The following is a 20043-nucleotide window of genomic DNA, read 5'->3' as shown; positions in this document are numbered from 1 at the left end:
TCAGGCTTCGGGGAAGGGTTAGGGTTAGGGTTCGGGCTAGGGTTAGGGTTAGGGGACGGGGACGGTTTAGGGTCCAGGTGAGGATACGAAAACGCTTTAGGGGGAGCGTACGTGTGAGGGCGTGCGTTATCGTTAGCGTACGGGTTAGTATTAGGGGACGGCTGAGGGTCAGTCTTCGGGGAAGATTTACGGTTAGGGTTCAGGCTAGGGTCAGGGTTAGGGGACGGGGACGGTTTAGGGTCCAGGTGAGGGTACGACAACGCTTTAGGGGGAGCGTAGGTGTGAGGGCGCAGGTTAGCGTTAGCGTACGGTTTAGGGTTAGGGGTCGGGTGAGAGTCAGGCTTCAGGGAAGGGTTAGGGTTAGGGTTCGGGCTAGGGTTAGGGTTAGGTGACGGGGATGGTTTAGGGTCCAGGTGAGGGTACGACAACGCTTTAGGGTGAGCGTACGTGTGAGGGTGCAGGTTAGCGTTAGCGTACGGTTTAGGATTCGGGGAAGGGTGAGTGTCAGGCTTCGGGGAAGTGTTAGGGTTAGGGTTCGGGCTAGGGTTAGGTTTAGGGGACGGGGACGGTTTAGGTTCCAGGTGAGGGTATGACAACGCTTTAGGGGGAGCGTACGTGTGAGAGCGTGGGTTAGCGTTAGCGTACGGGTTAGGATTAAGGAAAGGGTGAGGGTCAGGCTTCGGGGAAGGGTTAGGGTTAGGGTTCGGGCTAGGGTTAGGGTTAGGGGACGGGGACGGTTTAGAGTCCAGGTGAGAGTACGACAACGCTTTAGGGGGAGCGTACGTGTGAGGGCGCGGGTTAGCGTTAGCGTACGGGTTAGGATTAGGTGACGGGTGAGTGTCAGGCTTCGGGGAAGGGTTAGGGTTAGGGTTCGGGCTAGAGTTAGGGTTAGGGGACGGGGACGGTTTAGGGTCCAGGTGAGGGTACGACAACGCTTTAGGGGGAGCGTACGTGTGAGGGCATGGGTTAGCGTTAGCGTACGGGTTAGGATTAGGGAACGGGTGAGGGTCAGGCTTCGGGGAAGGGTTAGGGTTAGGCTTCGGGCTAGGGTTAGGGTTAGGGGACGGGGACGGTTTAGGGTCCAGGTGAGGGTACGACAACGCTTTAGGGGGAGCGTACGTGTGAGGGCGCGGGTTAGCGTTAGCGTACGGTTTAGCATTAGGGGACGGTTGAGGGTCAGGCTTCGGGGAAGTGTTAGGGTTAGGGTTTGGGCTAGGGTTAGGGTTAGGGGACGGGGACGGTTTAGGGTCCAGGTGAGGGTACGACAACGCTTTAGGGGGAGCGTACGTCTGAGGGCGCGGGTTAGCGTTAGCTTTCGGGTTAGGATTACGGGACGGGTGAGTGTCAGGCTTCGGGGAAGTGTTAGGGTCAGGGTACGGGCTAGGGTTAGGGTTAGGGGACGGCGACGGTTTAGATTCCAGGTGAGGGTACGACAACGCTTTAGGGGGAGCGTACGTGTGAGAGCGTGGATTAGCGTTAGCGTACAGGTTAGGATTAAGGAAAGGGTGAGGGTCAGGCTTCGGGGAAGGGTTAGGGTTGGGGTTCGGGCTAGGGTTACGGTTAGGGGACGGGGACGGTTTAGGGTCCAGGTGAGGGTACGACAACGTTTTAGGGGGAGCGTACGTGTGAGGGTGTGGGTTAGCGTTAGCGTACGCTTTAGGATTAGGGGACGGGTGAGGGTCAGGCTTCGGCGAAGGGTTAGGATTAGGGTTCGGGCTAGGGTTAGGGTTAAGGGACGGGGAAGGTTTAGGGTCCACGTGAGTGTACGACAACGCTTTAGGGGGAGCGTACGTGTGAGGGCGTGGGTTAGCGTTAGCGTACGGTTTAAGAATATGGGACGGGTGAGAGTCAGGCTTTGGGGAAGGGTTAGGGTTAGGGCTCGGGCTAGGCTTAGGGTTGGGGACGGGGACGGTTTAGGGTCCAGGTGAGTGTACGACAACGCTTTAGGAGGAGCGTACGTGTGAGGGCGCGGGTTAGCGTTAGCGTACGCGTTAGGATTAGGGGATGGGTGAGGGTCAGGCTTCAGGGAAGGGTTAGGGTTAGGGTTCGGGCTAGGGTTAGAGTTAGGGGATGGGGACGGTTTAGGGTCCAGGTGAGGGTACGACAACGCTTTAGGGGGAGCGTACGTGTGTGGGTGCACGTTAGCGTTAGCGTACGGGTTAGGATTAGGGGACGAGTGAGGGTCAGGCTTCGGGGAAGTGTTAGGGTTAGGGTTCGGGCTAGGGTTAGGGTTAGGGGACGGGGACGGTTTAGGGTCAAGGTGAGGGTACGACAACGCCTTAGGGGGAGCGTACGTGTGAGGGCGCGGGTTAGCGTTAGCGTACGGGTTACGATTAGGGGACGGGTGAGGGTCAGGTTTCGGGGAAGGGTTAGTGTTAGGGTTCGGGCTAGGGTTAGGGTTAGGGGACGGGGACGGTTTAGGGTCCAGTTGAAGGTACGAAAACGCTTTAGGGGGAGCGTACGTGTGAGGGCGCGGGTTAGCGTTAGCGTATGGGTTAGGATTAGGGGACGGGTGAGTGTCAGGCTTCGGGGAAGGGTTAGGGTTAGGGTTCGGGCTAGGGTTAGGGTTAGGTGACGGGGACGGTTTAGGGTCCAGGTGAGCGTACGACAACGCTTTAGGGGGAGCGTACGTGTGAGGGCGTGGGTTAGCGTTAGCGTATGGGTTAGGATAAGGGAACGGGTGAGGGTCAGGCTTCGGGGAAGGGTTAGGGTTAGGGTTCGGGCTAGGGTTAGGGTTACGGGACGGGGACGGTTTAGGATCCAGGTGAGGGTACGACAACGCTTTAGGGGAAGCGTACGTGTGAGGGCACGGGTTAGCGTTAGCGTACGGGTTAGGATTAGGGGACCGGTGAGGGTCAGGCTTTGGGGAAGGGTTAGGGTTAGGATTCGGGCTAGGGTTAGGGTTAGGGGACAGGGACAGTTTACGGTCCAGGTGGGGGTACGACAACGCTTTAGGGGGAGCGTACGTGTGAGGGCGCGGGTTAGTGTTAGCGTACGGGTCAGGCTTCGGGGAAGGGTTAGGGTTAGGGTTCGGGCTAGGGTTAGGTTTCGGGCTAGGGTTAGTGTTAGGGTTAGGGGACGATTTAGGGTCCAGGTGAGGGTACGACAATGCTTTAGGGAGAGCGTACGTGTGAGGGCGCGGGTTAGCGTTAGCGTACGGGTTAGGATTAGGGGATGGGTGAGGGTCAGGCTTCGGGGAATCATTAGGGTTAGGGTTCGGGCTAGGGTTAGGGTTAGGGGACGGGGACGGTTTAGGGTCCAGGTGAGGGTACGACAACGCTTTAGGGGGAGCGTACGTGTGAGGGCGTGGATTAGCGTTAGCGTACGGGTTAGGATTAAGGGACGGGTGAGTGTCAGGCTTCGGGGAAGGGTTAGGGTTAGGGTTCGGGCTAGGGTTAGGATTAGGGTTCGGGCTAGGGTTAGGGTTAGGGGACGGGTACGGTTGAGGGTCCAGGTGACGGTACGACAACGCTTCAGGGGGAGCGTATGTGTGAGGGCGTGGGTTAGCGTTAGCGTACGTGTTAGGATTAGGGGACGAGTGAGGGTCACGCTTCGGGGAAGGGTTAGGGTTAGGGTTCGGCTAGGGTTAGGGTTCGGGGACGGGGACCGTTTAGGGTCCAGGTGAGGGTACGACAACGCTTTAGGGGGAGAGTACGTGTGAGGGCGCGGGTTAGTGTTAGCGTACGGTTTAGGATTAGGGGATGGGTGAGGTTCAGGCTTCGGGGAAGGGTTAGGGTTAGGGTTCGGGCTAGGATTAGGGTTAGGGACAGGGACGGTTTAGGGTCCAGGTGAGGGTACGACAACGCTTTAGGGGGAGCGTACGCATGAGGGCACGGGTTAGCGTTAGCGTACGGGTTAGGATTAGGGGACGGTGAGTGTCAGGCTTCAAGGAAGGGTTAGGGTTAGGGTTCGGGCTAGGGTTAAGGTTAGGGGCCGGGGACGGTTTAGGGTCCAGGTGAGGGTACGACAACGGTTTAGGGTGAGCGTACGTGTGAGGGCACGTGTTAGTGTTAGCGTACGGGTTAGGATTAGGGCACGGGTGAGGGTAAGGCTTCGGGGAAGGGTTAGGGTTAGGGTTCGGGCTAGGGTTAAGTTTAGGGGACGGGGACGGTTTAGGGTACAGTTGAGGATACGACAACGGTTTAGGGTGAGCGTACGTGTGACGACACGGGTTAGTGTTAGCGTACGGGTTAGGATTAGGGGACGGGTGAGGGTAACGCTTCAGGGAAGGGTTAGGGTTAGGGTTCGGGCAGGAGTTAGGGTTAGGGGACGGGGACGTTTTAGGGTCCAGGTGAGGGTACGATAACGGTTTAGGGTGAGCGTATGTGTGAGGGCACGGGTTAGTGTTATTGTACGGGTTAGGATTAGGGGACGGGTGAGGGTAAGGCTTCTGGGAAGTGTTAGGTTAGGGTTCGTGCTAGGGTTAGGGTTAGGGGACGGGGACGGTTTAGGGTCCAGGTGAGGTTACGACAACGGTTTAGCGTGAGTGTACGTGTGAGGGCACGGGTTAGTGTTAGCGTTCGGGTTAGGATTAGGGGACGGGTTAGGGTAAGGCTTCGGGGAAGGTTTAGGGTTAGGGTTCGGGCTAGGGTTAGGGTTAGGGGACGCGGACTGTTTAGGGTCCAGGTGAGGGTAAGACAACGGTTTAGGGTGAGCGTACATGTGAGGGCACGGGTTAGTGTTAGCGTACGGGTTAGGATTAGGGGACGGGTGAGGGTAAGGCTTCGGGGAAGCGTTAGGGTTAGGGTTCGGGCTAGGGTTAGGGTTAGGGGACGGGGACGGTTTAAGGTCCATGTGAGGGTACGACAACGGTTTAGGGTGAGCGTACGTGTGAGGGCACGGGTTAGTGTTAGCGTACGGGTTAGGATTAGGGGACGGGTGAGGGTAAGGCTTCGGGTAAGGGTTAGGGTTAGGGTTAGGGTTAGGGTTAGGGTTAACGTTAGGGGATGGCGATGGTTTAGGGTACAAGTTCGGGTACAACAACGGTTTAGGGTGAGCGTACGTGTGAGGGCACTGGTTAGTGTTAGCGTACGGGTTAGGTTTAGGGGACTGGTTAGGGTAAGGCTTCGGGTAAGGGTTAGGGTTAGGGTTAGGGTTAGGTTTAGGGTTAGGTGACGGGGATGGTTTAGGGTACAGGTTAGTGTATTAGTACAGGTTAGTATTTTGTTTTCATCTGTGTTTCTTTGACTATGAGTGTGCTTGAATGGTTTTAAGGAACATTCATTTATTGATTAATAGCCTTTCCTATATATCTTCTTCTTTTGTGAATTTCCAAAAAGGCTGGTGATAGGGGCCCCAAGCAGGGGCTTACAGGAAATGGGGGGACTCCTTTGTCAAGTGGCCCCAGTTTGCCCCCCACCTGCCCTGATTCTGCCTGAGCAGAGCACCAAGGTCTGTGAGTCTTAGAGGCACCTTTTTAGAGACCATACTTTAATTAAAACCTTTCTTACATCACACATTATCTATAAATGCAATTCAGTTAGGTTATTGATTTTGCTGTGTGGTTACAGAGTTCCCATGGGGAGTCTTATTCCACTCTCTGCAGCTTTCTAGCCATGGTATCTGCAAGCTTCTTTGTGAGAATTGCATACTCACCCATGCTCATATGCCTGGACACACATGCACACACATGCACACACACGTTCAGATGCACACATTCATACTCATACCCCTGTACACATATAGACTCACAAATACAGACTCATACACATACAAAATCATGGACACACATGCACACACACATACACATTCATTCAGACACACCCACACTCATATGCCTGGACACACATAGACACACTCATACAGACATAAACATACAAGAACACACATGCACACTCACACATACAGCCTTTTCTCCCCTTCACATGCAATGCTACCGCCATATTCAATTTCTTCCACCTCTTTGCACATGCCACAATCACTCTCTCCTTGAGTACTCTGTGCACATTATTTTTTTCTGCCTGGGACCCTCTTTCTTCATGTCCTGGACTCATGCCTTCCCTAGTTCCCTGGGTCACCTTGGGGCTTCTTGCCATCACTCCTGTTGTATGTGTACCTGCCTCTTTGGTGACACTCACTGTGCTGTATTACAATTATTCCACAAGGGCAGGGATTTCTGTCTGCTCTGCTCCATGCTTTGTCCCCAGAGCCTAGGAAGTACACCTGGTAGGTGTGCAAATATATTATTCAAAGAATGAATAGTCTGGGGAAACTGAAGCTCTGGTTGACTATGGACACGAAGCTAGTAAGCAACAGAGGCAGAACTCAAATGCCCAGTTTCTGACTCCAGAGCCCATGTTCCTTATCTTCTATCCTGGGACCCTTCCCCTCTCTGACACTGGTTTTTCAAAGGATTCTTTTGACTATTAATAAACATGTGCACATATACACACACACACACACACACACACACACATCAACCAAAGGAAAAGGTAGTTAAATGATCTTCCAGTTGGGATCTTCTTCACCCATCAGTCCACTCATCTCCTCTATGACAGTAGCTCCCCAGAGAAAGGGACTCTCCACCCTGTTTACCTGTGCGGTGATAACCTTTGCACATAACACAGTGCCTGGCTCACAGCAGACACTCAAAAGTATGTGTTAAATGAACAGATGAAAGTGTTCAATAAGCAGTCACTGAACATCAGCGAAGGACTGGACTAAGTGCCAGTGGGATTGCAGAGATGAATGGACACAGCCCTTGACCTCAGTATCTTGCTGAATGGTTTTTAGATATATCTTTGCCTTTATGGATATGCAGACAGTCTGGTCCTTTCCTGATCCTCTCTCATACCTGTGCACAGACAAAACAAAAGCACACACACAATGGCATGTGTGATTGCAGCTCCAAACACCCTGCACACATACACCTGCACACCCAGGCCTCTTGTCCACGTGAGGAATAAACAGGCTGCAGTATTTGCAGCCCAACATGGTTTGTTTCCTCTGAGTTCAAAGGAGTTTATTAATCTCAGGCCCTTCATGTGGAACTAGCAAAGCCTCCTGTAGGAGATACCATAGCAACTGCAGGAAGCAGCTGAAAAGGAAGATGTTAACCTCTTGGAGCCTGCTGCCCACTTTGTATGCCCTCCTTAGCATATTTGCAGTGTTGCTCGGAATGTCTGAGATAATGAGGCTCTCCGACCCAGAGAAGCAGCTGCCCTGGGTGTGGTGAAGTCTGGGGCAAAGGGGTGCCTCCTTCCTGAGCCGAGGACCTGTGCCCCAAGCAGGCTGGTGTTGATGAGGTAAGCCTGGTGCCAGCTGGTGTCTCGAGCTGGAGGTGGAGTGAGAGGCTAGGGCGACGTGGGCGTTAGCCTCGGCTTTGCCCCCAAGCTGCAGGCTGAACTTTCTGAAATTGCCAAAAGGTCTCACTCTGGGTCCTGCTGTCTCCAATCTGACCTTTTCAGTAAGAGTGAAAAATGTTCGGTGCCTCATCTTTAGGTCCAGAATGGATTGTTTCTTCAAGCGGGTCAGCCACTTCTACTCACTTCCTGACCTTTGGCACACCACCCCAAATTTGTGATCTCATCTGTGGGCAAGGGACTCCTCTGAGAGTAGAAAGAATGCCTTTCTTTCCAGCTTGAGGGTTAGGGGGAGGCACTAGGGTACAGCACAGCTTGGGAAGAAGGCACCTAGTTTCCTGCTCTTGAGAGAAGCTTGGTGAAGAAGGGGAGAAATTTCGGGGCCATTCAGACCAGATTCAAACCCCAAGTACATTCACATACTTGCTGTGTATCTTTAAATGAGTTCCTTGTTTCTATGCCTCAGTTTCTTCATCAGCAAAATGGACACAATGAAACATACTGTACAAACCTATTAGAAGGGGGAAGGAAATCATACATGCAAGCAGTTTAGATTTGTGCTTGGTATATAGTAGGTGCTCAGTAAGTAGTAGTTTACTTTCTTCCCTATCCTGCTCTGCTACCCTCCACTCTGTGCCAACTACAGATACAGATACAAATGAAGTCAGCCCTTAAGGGGCTCCCAGCCTAGCAGACCAGACAGATGAGCAAACAGTTATGAGACAATGAAGGCAGTGGCTAATTCGACGGGAAGAAAGCTGGGCATCTCCCCAGAAGAGGTGCTGTTAACTCAGGGCGGAGTGACCAAGCACACTGGGGTGAGGGGATCTATTTCCTGTAGAACAGTAGTGCTCAACTGGGGGCAACTTTTTCCCCAGGGGACACTTGGCAATGCCTGGAGACAGTTTTGGTTGTTAAAACTGTGACGGGTGCTACTAGCATCTAATGAGCCAGAGATGCCACTAACATTTTACAAAGCACAGGGCAGGCCTCCGCAACAAAAAACTATCCAGCCCCAAATGTCAATTATGCCAAGGCTGAGAAACCCTGCTGTAGAATAGCATAATATTCTTCATCATAAAAATTATAATCACTGATGATTATTGAGTACCTACTGTGTGCCAGATACGGCACTAAGGGCTTTCTGCAGGCACCATTACATTTAATTCTCAAAACCAGTCTATGGGATAATTCTCATGACTCTCTTTTAAAGCTAAGGAATCTGAGGGTCACAGAGATTAAGAACCTTGCCTGAGACCTCCTGGAATCAGAAGTCAAGTTTGGAATTCAGGTCTGCCTGACTTCAAACCCTACTTTTTTCAAACTTCACCATGCTCTGCTCAAATGTCTATTGTGGAAAGATCTGGGGCTTGCTTTGACCACCCACTGGACGAGTGGTATGTAGGATGGGTCTGAGTAGCTTAGGGATTTAAAGAAGAGGGACCACTGCTGCCTTCAGAGGTACCACCTGGGGTCTTCTTTCAGACAAGGAGGGCAACTCTGGCCCGACCCAATAATATGTCAATTCCATGGGTAGAGAATAAGTAGAAAGGGAGTAGCTGGTCCTTACTTCCCCATCTCTCAGGCCTTTTTTTTTTTTAAGTTGCTAGTCTCTTTCCCGCCTAGAGGAGTTCCTTTAGCATTTGTTGCAAAGCTGATCTGGTGGTGCTGAATTCTCTTAGCTTTCGCTTGTCTATAAAGCTTTTGATTTCTCCATCAAATCTGAAAGAGAACCTTGCTGGGTAGAGTAGTCTTGGTTGTAGGTTCTTCCCTTTCATCACTTTATATATATCGTGCCACTCCCTTCTGGCCTGCAGAGTTTCTGCTGAGAAATCAGCTGATAACCTTATGGGAGTTCCTTTGTATGTTATTTGTCATTTTTCCCTTGTTGCTTTTAATATTTTTTCTTTGTCTTTAATTTTTGTCAATTTGATTATGTGTCTTGGCATGTTCCTCCTTGAGTTTATCCTGCCTGGACTCTCTGCACTTCCTGGACTTGGTTGACTGTTTCCTTTCCCATGTTAGGGAAGTTTTCAGCTATTATCTCTTCAAATATTTTCTCAGGCCCTTTCTCTCTCCTCCTTCTGGGACCCCTATAATGTGAATGTTGGTGTGTTTAATGTTGTCCCAGAGGTCTCTTAGGCTGTCTTCATTTCTTTTCATTCTTTCTTCTTTATTCTATTCCACAGCAGTGATTTCTACCGTTCTGTCTTCCAGGTCACTTATCCATTCTTCTGCCTCATTTATTCTGCTATTGATTCCTTCTAGTGTATTTTTCCTTTCAGTTATTGTATTGTCCATTTCTGTTTGTTTGCTCTTTAGTTCTTCTAGGTCTTTGTTAAACATTTCTTGCATCTTCTTAATCTTTTTTTTTTTTTTTGCGGTACGCGGGCCTCTCACTGTTGTGGCCTCTCCCATTGCGGAGCACAGGCTCCGGACATGCAGGCTCAGTGGCCATGGCTCACGGGCCTAGCTGCTCCGCGGCATGTGGGATCCTCCCAGACCGGGGCACAAAACCGTGTCCCCTGCATCGGCAGGCGGACTCTCAACCACTGCGCCACCAGGGAAGCCCGCATCTTCTTAATCTTTGCCTCCATTCTTTTTCTGAGATCCTGGATCATCTTCACTATCATTATTCTGAATTGTTTTTCTGAAAGGTTGCCTATCTCCACTTCATTTAGTTGTTTTTCTGGGGTTTTATCTTGTTCCTTCATCTGGGACATAATCCTCTGCCTTTTCATTTTGTCTATCTTTCTGTGATTGTGGTTTTCGTTCTGCAGGCTGCAGAATTGTAGTTCTTCTTGCTTCTGCTGTCTGCCCTCTGGTGGATGAGGCTATCTAAGAGGCTTGTGCAAGCTTCCTGATCCCTCAGGTCTTCATGCAAGTTCTGCTAATGCTGTTGCTGCTACTACTATGATTACTACCACTACTTCAGCTAATAATTTAATGAACACTCATCCAGCTATGCCTTCTATTCACTTGATATTGTGTAGTCTCCTAGCAACCCAGTGAAATAAGTATGACTGCTTCTATTTCACATATGCAAAACTGCGGCCCAGAGAAAGGTCAAACATAAGAGGGAGGGCTGGTAATTGAACCCATATTGTTCTATCAGTGGTTCCCAACTGGGGGAAAATCCCCCCCGGGGGGGATATTATCTGAATATCCAAATATTATCTGGAGACAGTTTTGATGGTTACAACTGGTGTGTGTGTGTGTGTAGGGGGTGCACTGAGTCTGCTGCTAAACATCCTACAATGACAGGACAGTTGCCTACGACACAGAATTCTCTGACTCCAAATTTCAGTTGTGCCATGGTTGGGAACTTTGGACTCTACCTCAGAAGCCCCTACTGTGCTCTACGTCTTCAGCAGGCAGTGAGATTGATGGCTTCTGGTTTGTGTTGAGTAAAATGTTCATTTAACGTTTCCTAAGGACAGAAAACTCCTTGCATTGTGCCTGGAAGCACAGAAGAGCAGCAAGAAAGTTACAAATTCTTTTTTGATTTATTTTTGACTATGGGATGAGTTCTGCGGCAAAAGTATGAGAAAGGCCAGGAACATGAACATTGCAAATCCACCTGTTTATGGCTATGTGAGGGTTTGTTTTTTATTTAAAAAAGATGGAAATTGGGAAGGCTAGCAGTGAGTCTTAGTTAAATATTCATGACCCCCATCTAATTTCTAATTCAATTAAAAGGTGCTAATGTAGTTAACTGTGACAACAATTATTTTTGTTAATGAATATATTTAAATGCTTATCAGCTAAGGTGATAAGGATTGCCCACAAGACCCAGCCACAAACTTGAATTTCAAATTGGTTTCAAAGTTTAAAGGTTGTTTTCAGAAAGCTGTGAACCAAATTCTGAATTTAAAAAATGGCTTATTTCAGAATTAGCTATTCAGTTCTAAAGGCAGCCTTCCGCGTTCTTGAGGATTCAAGACAGAATTCTTTTAAAGTGCAAGTTCCTCAATTGCATGTGAAATGGGATTTGATTTATAAACATTCAAATTACAATGACTTTGCAAGAACCCAAGGACAAGAAACTGGGCAAATCTCAGAGTTTGTTGCTGAGCAGAAAACAGAGTTTCTCTGCCTGGGATGTCAAAAGATTGTCCCAGGAATGGGAGGTTATGGGCTGGGAGCCCCTTTCAAGTGAAATTGAACAACATCTCCTTCTAAAAATTCAGCTCGTCTTGTGGTGGGGAGGGGTGAACCACAGGTGGATGTACTGGGGCTGGTATACCAGATGTCTAGACATAGTCTCTCATCCTTACACTGGTATTTAAACCATGTACTTGAAATTGCCTAGTTTTAAACACAGTCATCAAAATGTGAAATTGCCTATTTTAAATTTTACAGTGTTTGCATGACTTTTAAAAGATGGGTTTCTAGCTTCTGGATGAAAAATGTCTCTTTTCATGTCCTTGATTCTTACTTTCACTGTTCTGTTAACCACAGTAGCCACAATGATGGGTATAATGCCATCTTTGTGACCAACAAATCTGGTTTTGACACTCAATTCCACTTCTCACTAACTGTGTGATTTGGGGCAAATCAGTAAACTTGTCTGAGCCAGTTTTTTTTATCTATGAAATAAAGATTATAATATCTTGCATATCTTGCCAGGTTGTTGAAGGGGCTAGAAAAGTAACCCCTAAGTAAAGTTTGCAACAATTTAAGTGCCTAACAGTGTCTTGACGTATAAGTGCTCAATAAATGGTAGTGAGAGTGGTCATAGTACTAGCAGTAGTTGTTGTGGTCATTGTTTAATCTTTACATATTTTAATCTCAAAACATCTTATGGAGTAGATAACATTATTTCTATTTTATTGATAAGGAGACTGAGGCTTAGAGAATCTTACTTGCTTGTCCAATGTCACACAGTTGGTAAGTGGTGAGATTAAGATTTGAACCAGATTGGTTTGATTCTAAAGAATATGTTCTGTTCACATATAATGTTCCTTGCACTTACAATACATATTCCATCTCCCCTCAACCTGACTGAAATCTCTACACACCTTACAATGCCTAGTGCTTCCAATTCATTGTAGGTCCTTAATAAACATCGTTTGAGAATAACCAGTCTCACCATTGCTTTGAACAAAAAATCGCTCAGTTCCTGTATTTTATCTCTTCAAGATAATGCAGAAAATAAGACAAAACACTGTGAAGGTACATCAAGCAGTAATGTCTTTGATATTGTTTGGAGAAAGATCCAGGACACTAGTTTCTACATGTAGACCTCACTCTAACCATAGAGACCTCTTGGGTAATATCTGAGGTAACTGTTTATAAATCTAACCCTTTCCCCAAATCTATCCAGAACTGGAAATGCTAAGTTCTTGCAAAGGTAGGAGTGAGAGAAAGGGGCAAAGACTTTAGTATTTGACTTGTGCTGTTGGTTCTGTATAATGACTCAGCAGAGGACTTTTGGCTCATGCTCCTGGAAATTCCAGGAGTAGTCCAGTCCAGAGCTTTTCCTGGAGATCCCAGGGAAGGGAAAGCATATAACATTCAACTGTTTCTGGTAAGGACTCCAGACAGGAACGCTCCCGGTGTGGTTCACAATGCCAGAGGAAGGCTCAAAGACTTGATCGGAAGAAGAAATCTGCCAAAGTAACCCGCTGAGGGAGAGAACATCATTTTAAAAGCCATTCAAATCTGAACAACAGTGAAAACATTATGCTAAATGAAAGAAGCAGCTCACAAGAGACCACATGTTATATGATTCTATTCATATGAAAGTTCAGAACAGAGAAATTCGTATAGACAGTAGATTAGTGGTTGCTTGGGGCTGGGGGAGGACGGGGGAGTAGGAGGGTGATAACTGGAGAGTACAGGGCTGCTTTTTGAGGTGATGAAAATGTTCTAAAATTGACTGTGCTGATGGTCGCACATGCCTGTGAAAATACTAAAAACCACTGAATTATACACTTTAAATGTGAATTGTATGGTACGTGAATTATATCTCAGTAAAGCTGTTTTTAAAAATCTCAACAACCGGGCTTCCCTGGTGGCGCAGTGGTTGAGAGTCCGCCTGCCGATGCAGGGGACACGGGTTCGTGCCCCGGTCCGGGAAGATCCCACATGCCACGGAGCGGCTAGGCCTGTGAGCCGTGGCCGCTGAGCCTGTGAGTCCCAAGCCTGTGCTCCGCAACGGGAGAGGCCACAGCAGTGAGAGGCCCGCGTACCGCAAAAAAAAAAAAAAAAAAAAAAAAAAAATTCTCAACAACCAACACAGGCAGTCTGTTGCCTCTGGCCATGCCCTTGCTCTCAGTGCCCACCCATTGCTTTCTCAAAGCCTTTGTGGTTCTGCCTTCCTTATCCTACCAAGCTTAACAAATTGATATTACCCATATGGTCTCAGAGTACCCATAATAATATGTATCTTGGAAGCTACAGAGTCATTTCTTTGCTTTTTAGAGCATGCTGATTTTTCTGATCACCTGAATTTGTTTTTGTGTATTTCAGATATACATTTGTAGGCTTTAAGGAAATTGATATACCACCACCCAATAACCATCTGTTCTCATACTTTTAAACCTGCTCTGGGAATCATTGGAAATTGAGAGGGGAAATCTCTTCAACATTATGTTGGACTTCCTATTTGGTGTCCTCAAGGGAGGCAAAGAATAACACACAGACCTTGGGAGCTCATTTTCTAACAAATTTGAATGTTACCACCTGTGAGATCCAGGGAACATGACAACCTCTCTGAGTCTGCTTTCTCATCTATAGAAAGGGAATCATTGTAGTACCTGTTGGGTTTTCTGTGTAAATGAAATAAGATGGTGTCTGTAAATCACTTACCCTGACATGCAGTAGGCAATCTGTGGATCAGAGCTATTTATTATAATTGCTGTGGTTACATTACAATTGACAGGAGTGTGTATACTTCTGAAGTTCAATCTTTTTGACTCCCTTAGGACCTGTACCCTAGGGAATACCCTAGGAATACTCACCTTCTCGTAGACGCCGCCTTTCTTGAAGTGACTACCATTCTAGCCTGATCCAGAATTCAAATAAACAGGAGTGTGCACGTTACAAAGAAAACCCTGGTAACCATGATGGGGTGTAATGGAAGGGCTGGATCTTCAGACTGGCTGCATGTGTTTAGATTTTGCAGACCCACGGACCGTTTGGTAGCTAGAGGTGGTCATTCCTTTAATCCTTTCATCTTTACATTTTGATAGCGATTTCTGGGAGAACCAAACCAGAGAGCACATCACCCACAGGTGTGTGTGGTTTGCACCAAGAAGTGTCCCTGTCTTTTCTTTTATTTAGTTATCAGCACCAAGTAAAAGTCAGACTTCATTTATCGTGTGGATTTTTGATTCCCCTGCAATGCCTGTGCACACATTTCTGCGTGGCAGCTCCCAGTTGGAACTGAAAAGCAGCTGCCCTCCTTCAAAGGGATGTGCCTCCGCCCGTTCCCCCAGTCTCTACCCTTCTTCCTGACTTATTTATGTTACCTGTCTGGTGTCTGGATGCGCCCGAGTTTATGATCCCCAAACTAAGCCTGTGTGAGCCACAGGAATGAATTACTCATAGCAGAAGAGATATTGATAAGCTTTCTTGGTGTCCCTAGAAAAATCACAGTCTATGAGGCCAAGTACAGGGATTAAGGTATTTTGTCTGGAAGTACACAGGAAGAGGAGCCCAGCTAGGACTGGAAACTCTGGCTCAGAACCCCATTCTAAGATGTATGAGGGTAGGAGATGAAGCTTTCAGGACAGACAAGTGGACTATTTCTCTCCAAGTATAACACAACATCATCAATAAATCAAACCCTCTAAAGGACAATGTCGGGGAATGTGCACTGCTCTCTCTCTTCCTTAAATGTGTTAGAAGAGGAATAAGTCCGCAGCTGCAGCCATTGCTACGGGTCTCATGCAGGTCTCTGAGGCCCTCTCCTCCTCTCCAGTCCTGAAACAGATCAGCTCACATTTTAAATTCTCTAACAGAAGCACAAATGAGGTTTATGAACCATTAACCTTAGGTCAGTTTTCCAAAATCTCAAAAAGCATTTTCAAACAATTAATTACTTTGCTTCACTGGAAGCAGATTGTAGATCAGTGCAATTAGGCAGATGCTCGAGGTGAAACATTTCACTAAGATGGACCGTAAGCTGCCACCCCAGAACGTTTTTGGGGGAGGGAGAAGCTTATTTCTCATATATTCCCCCCTCCCACCTTGGCAATATTATGATCATTTCTAAGCAAGACCTGTTTGCATTTTCCAAGCCCCTCCTTATGGGTTTGAAGTATAACCTTGATTTTTTTTTCACTGTGCTTGGGGAAAGGACAGTTCTGAGTAAATGGATTTATAGGTTAAGAGGAAGATCCTCTTAAATTCATTCAGTTCTGTTGAAAATTTCTTCTAGAAAGTCCTCCATTATTTTATATTAAGAGGATCCTAGAAAAGAGGTGATTAATAAGGTGAATACTGTGCTGAGCCTAAGATACAGGTGGGTGGAGACACTGACTTTCTCCTATAATTTCTCAGGGTTCTTGGAGCAGAAGACAATGGCCAGTGTAGAGGGTGAGTGACTTCCTTCTTTGTCCCAGCTCTGCCACCACTGTGCTGTGGAGGCTCAGGTGAGTGAGTTCCCTTATGTTAGTCTCACTCTGTTCCTCAGTAAAATGATGGATTGGACTGGCTCTCGGATTTCCTCTCTAGCCCTGACATCCTATGATTACTTATAAAACTTATTCTGTAGACACAAAAGACATAAGAAATCAGTCTACTACTTTCAGTTCAAGATGGCTGATTGAGCACATCTTGACAGAAGAAATATAAGAGCAAGAATAAATCAATGGCGGTGCTGGAAAATGGGGAACATTGCCATCAGCAGGCCAAGAATGCTGAGAAATGTGTGGAAGAGATAAAATATATGGCATCAGATTAATGACCATTCCTTAACAGCCTTCAGGAAACTATAACCCCAAGTAGATAAAAGAGGAGACAATTGTAAAACTGTGTTTTCCCAACAGAACTCTGGAGAAGAAATCAAGATCAGAGAGAGAGCAATGTGGGAGAAACAATGGTCTATGGGTAATAAATTAGAGAACAGCAGAACAGTTCCGCAATTCTTCATTCAGAAGAGAGGCTGGCTATCACACTGTGGAGTCAGTTTTCTATGTAAAGTGACAACCGGAGCTTAGGTGGCTAGAGAGAGACATGGGTCACTGCCCTGAGTAACCGTTGTTGAGCACGAGTGAGACGGAGCACCCGCAACTAGAAGCATGCTTCCCTACCTCCCATCATGAAGAGAAGCCCACTGGATGTAACTCTTCTCCACTTAATGCAGGGAAAAGTGACAGTCACATGTTCGGAGGAAAGCCATTTTAGCTGCCAACACTGGTCAGGTTAAAGCAGCACTGTACAGCAGAAGTCTGTGCTGATAGAAATACTTTATGTGCGAGAGATGAATTGGGAGCTTGGGATGGACATATACACACTACTATATAAAATAGCTCACTAATAAGGACCTACTGTTGAGCACAGGAAACTCTACTCAGTACTCTGTAATGGCCTATAGGGGAAGAGAATCTAAAAAAGAATGGGTATAAGTATATGTATAAGCGATTCACTTTGCGGTACACCTGAAACTAACACAACGTTGTAAATCAACTCTATTCCAATACAAATTTTAAAAATAAATAAAATAAAATAAGCTACAAGGATATATTGTACAACATGGGGAATATACCCAATATTTTATATTAACTATAAATGGAGTAGAGCCTTTACAAATTGTGAACCACTATGTCGTATACCTGTAACTTATATAATACTGTACAACAACTATACTTCAATAAAAAATTTTTTTAGTATTCTAAAAAAAAAAAGAAATACTTTATGAATCTCAGAAACAGAAAGAAGAATGGTGGTTGCCAGGAACTGGGTGGGAGATGGGGGATGAGAAGCTGTTTAATGGGTATAGAGTTTCAGTTTGGCAACATGAAAAAGTTCTGGAGATCCATGGCACAACAGCATGAATATACTTAACACCACTGAATTGCACATTTAAAAGTGGTTAAGATGGTCAATTTTGTGTTATGTGTTTTTTACCACAATTAACACTAAAAACTAAAATAACTGAAAAAAGAAAAAAAAGGAATACTTTATAAATCTGTGCTGCCCACTCCCACAGCCACTAGCCACATGAAGCTACTGAGCACCTGAAATGTGGTTAATGACACCAAGGAACTGCATTTGCATTTCATTTCATTTTAATTCATTTAAATTTAAATTGAAATAGCCACATGTTGTTAGTGGCTACCACATTGACTATTGAAATCGTTGCCGTATGGGACGGCACATTCTCCTCCATAACTATAAACAGCTGCATCACCCGACATTTGAGGGAACTAAATGACATCAAAGAGAGACATGAAACCGAGCATACTAAGATCCTAAATCTTGACCAAAGTTAGTATAGGAAACAGAAGATGACTTCAAAGAATGCTGATTAGTACCCTCAGATCTGAGAGGATGTACCATCCATACAACCACCTGGGGTTATTCATAAGAGTACTTTAACAATGCAAACTAAATCTTGGAAAATAGAATGTGATTGGCAACATTAAAAGCTAAATAGAAGGTCTGAATGGCAGAATTAAAAATTAAATAAAAGGATTGACTTAGGGATTTGGAATATATAACCAAAGTAGACTCCCGACACATGGAGTAATGACAAAATTACAACAGAAAAGTTGACACATGAAGGATGGATCCAAGAGCCCTAATATTCATCAAAGGATGTTTCTAGAAACACAGTAAAGGTATAATGGAACTAAGAAATGAGCTGAGGAAATAATGAGGGCAAAATCCAAATAATTGCTGAAAATACAGGTGTAAAATTTCAAAGCAACTGTGAGATAGCAGTTAGTAAAATAAGAGACATGCCACAAAGGTAAGTATGTAAAATCCATGCATATCTACATCAAACTATTCATCTTAGACCAAAATTCTACGTAATAAGACCTAAGAGTTGGCAAATGGAGGGTGGAAGAAATGAAGGGATACTTCAAGGATTGTCTTTTCAGAGAGGAGGCTCTAGACTACTGGTTACTTTTTGACATTGCTAAGAAAATAGGATTTGAAATGTATTTGTTTTTGTAAAAATATATGTAAAATACAAGTATTTTAAAAAAGAAGGCAGACCTCTATTTCACTGGAAAAATAAAAATAAGAAAGAGTATTTGCTCAATTAAGTAGAATGTGGAAAGGGAAAACTCAAGACAAGAGGAAAAGTAGATGACATAAATTAAGATGACAGAAATAAAACCAAACATACAGTGATTGCAGTAAAGATTAATAACAATTCCTCCTATTGAAAGGCAGACACTATTAGGATTTTTCAAAGGGAAATCTAACTATATGTTGCTTAAGAAAACTTAAATAAACATTAGCAATAAAGTGTTGGAGAAAGCTATAAATACTGAATTAGTTTCAACTATCTTTTCTAAGAAAAGATTTTCCTTGTTTAAAGATTATGTCCCACTATTTTTTATTCTTGCTATACTAAAATACTCTTATTTTATGATACGTCAACCTTCGGTTAGCTGCTAAATCATTTTGAAAATTTCACTCTTGTAAAAAAAAAATCTCAAAGTCTGGCCTCATCTGAGTTACAGTGATAAGAAATCAAGATCCTGTCAGTCATTAAAAAAATAATAAAACCTACTAGTTTCAGATTATGTTCCAGGGCCACAATTACTTTTAACCTTCTTCTCATAATATTATTATTATTATTATTTTGTATTACAAAAGTCAAACTTGGTAGTTGGAAGAAGAAATTCAAATGGTTGAAAGGTATGTAAAACACATTAACTCCTAATACACACATACATACACTGCTACCAATTAGCTCTTTTTTTTAAAATAGAATGTGCACGTTATTTTATTTTTTTAGTTTAATTTTTTTCAATTAATTTATTTTTCGGCTGCGTTTGGTCTTCATTGCTACGCTTTCTCTAGTTGCGGTGAGCAGGGACTACTCTTTGTTGTGGTGCGTGGGCTTCTCATTGCGGCGGCTTCTGTTGTTGCAGAGCATGGGCTCTAGGTGCACGGGCTTCAGTAGTTGTGGCACGCAGGCTCAGTAGCTGTGGCATACGGGCTTAGTTGCTCAGTAGCATGTGAGATCTTCCCGGACCAGGGATCGAACACCTGGCCCCCTGCATTGGCAGGCGGATTCTTAACCACTGCCCCACCAGGGAAGTCCCCCAATTAGCTCTTTAATTATTGAAATAGTGTGGAGAACCAGTTCCTCCTGAACACTTCAGATATTCATTTTCCTTTCTAGAAAGCATTCCCGACGCATCTGCTCTAATCCATCTAATTGTCCTACGGGTCTGAATTGAGAAGGTTCTGCCAGTCTCCTACAAAAATCCATGTTTAAAACAATAATTCAGGGACTTCCCTGGCAGTACAGTGGTTAAGACTTCAAGCTTCAACTACAGGGGGCGTGGGTTCGACCCCAGTTGGGGAACTAAGATCCCACATGCCCCGTGGCACCACCAAAATGTAAAAACAAACGAACAGACAAACAAAAACAATAATTCAGTAAAATGCCCTAGAATGCCACAGCAAAAATATCTCCTTTAACTAATAACCACATTTTATAGCTGAGGAAATCTAGATTCAGAGGGATGAAGAGGCTTGCCCAAGGTCACACTACTAGTTTGTGGCAGAGTTAAGATTAGACTCTAAGTATAGAGCTCTTCTTTTTGTT

Source organism: Grampus griseus (assembly GCF_964374135.1).
Source record: "Grampus griseus genome assembly, chromosome: 14".
Lineage (NCBI taxonomy): Eukaryota > Metazoa > Chordata > Mammalia > Artiodactyla > Delphinidae > Grampus > Grampus griseus.
The sequence above is the reverse complement of the archived record's forward strand: the minus strand, read 5'-3'. Positions refer to the sequence as shown.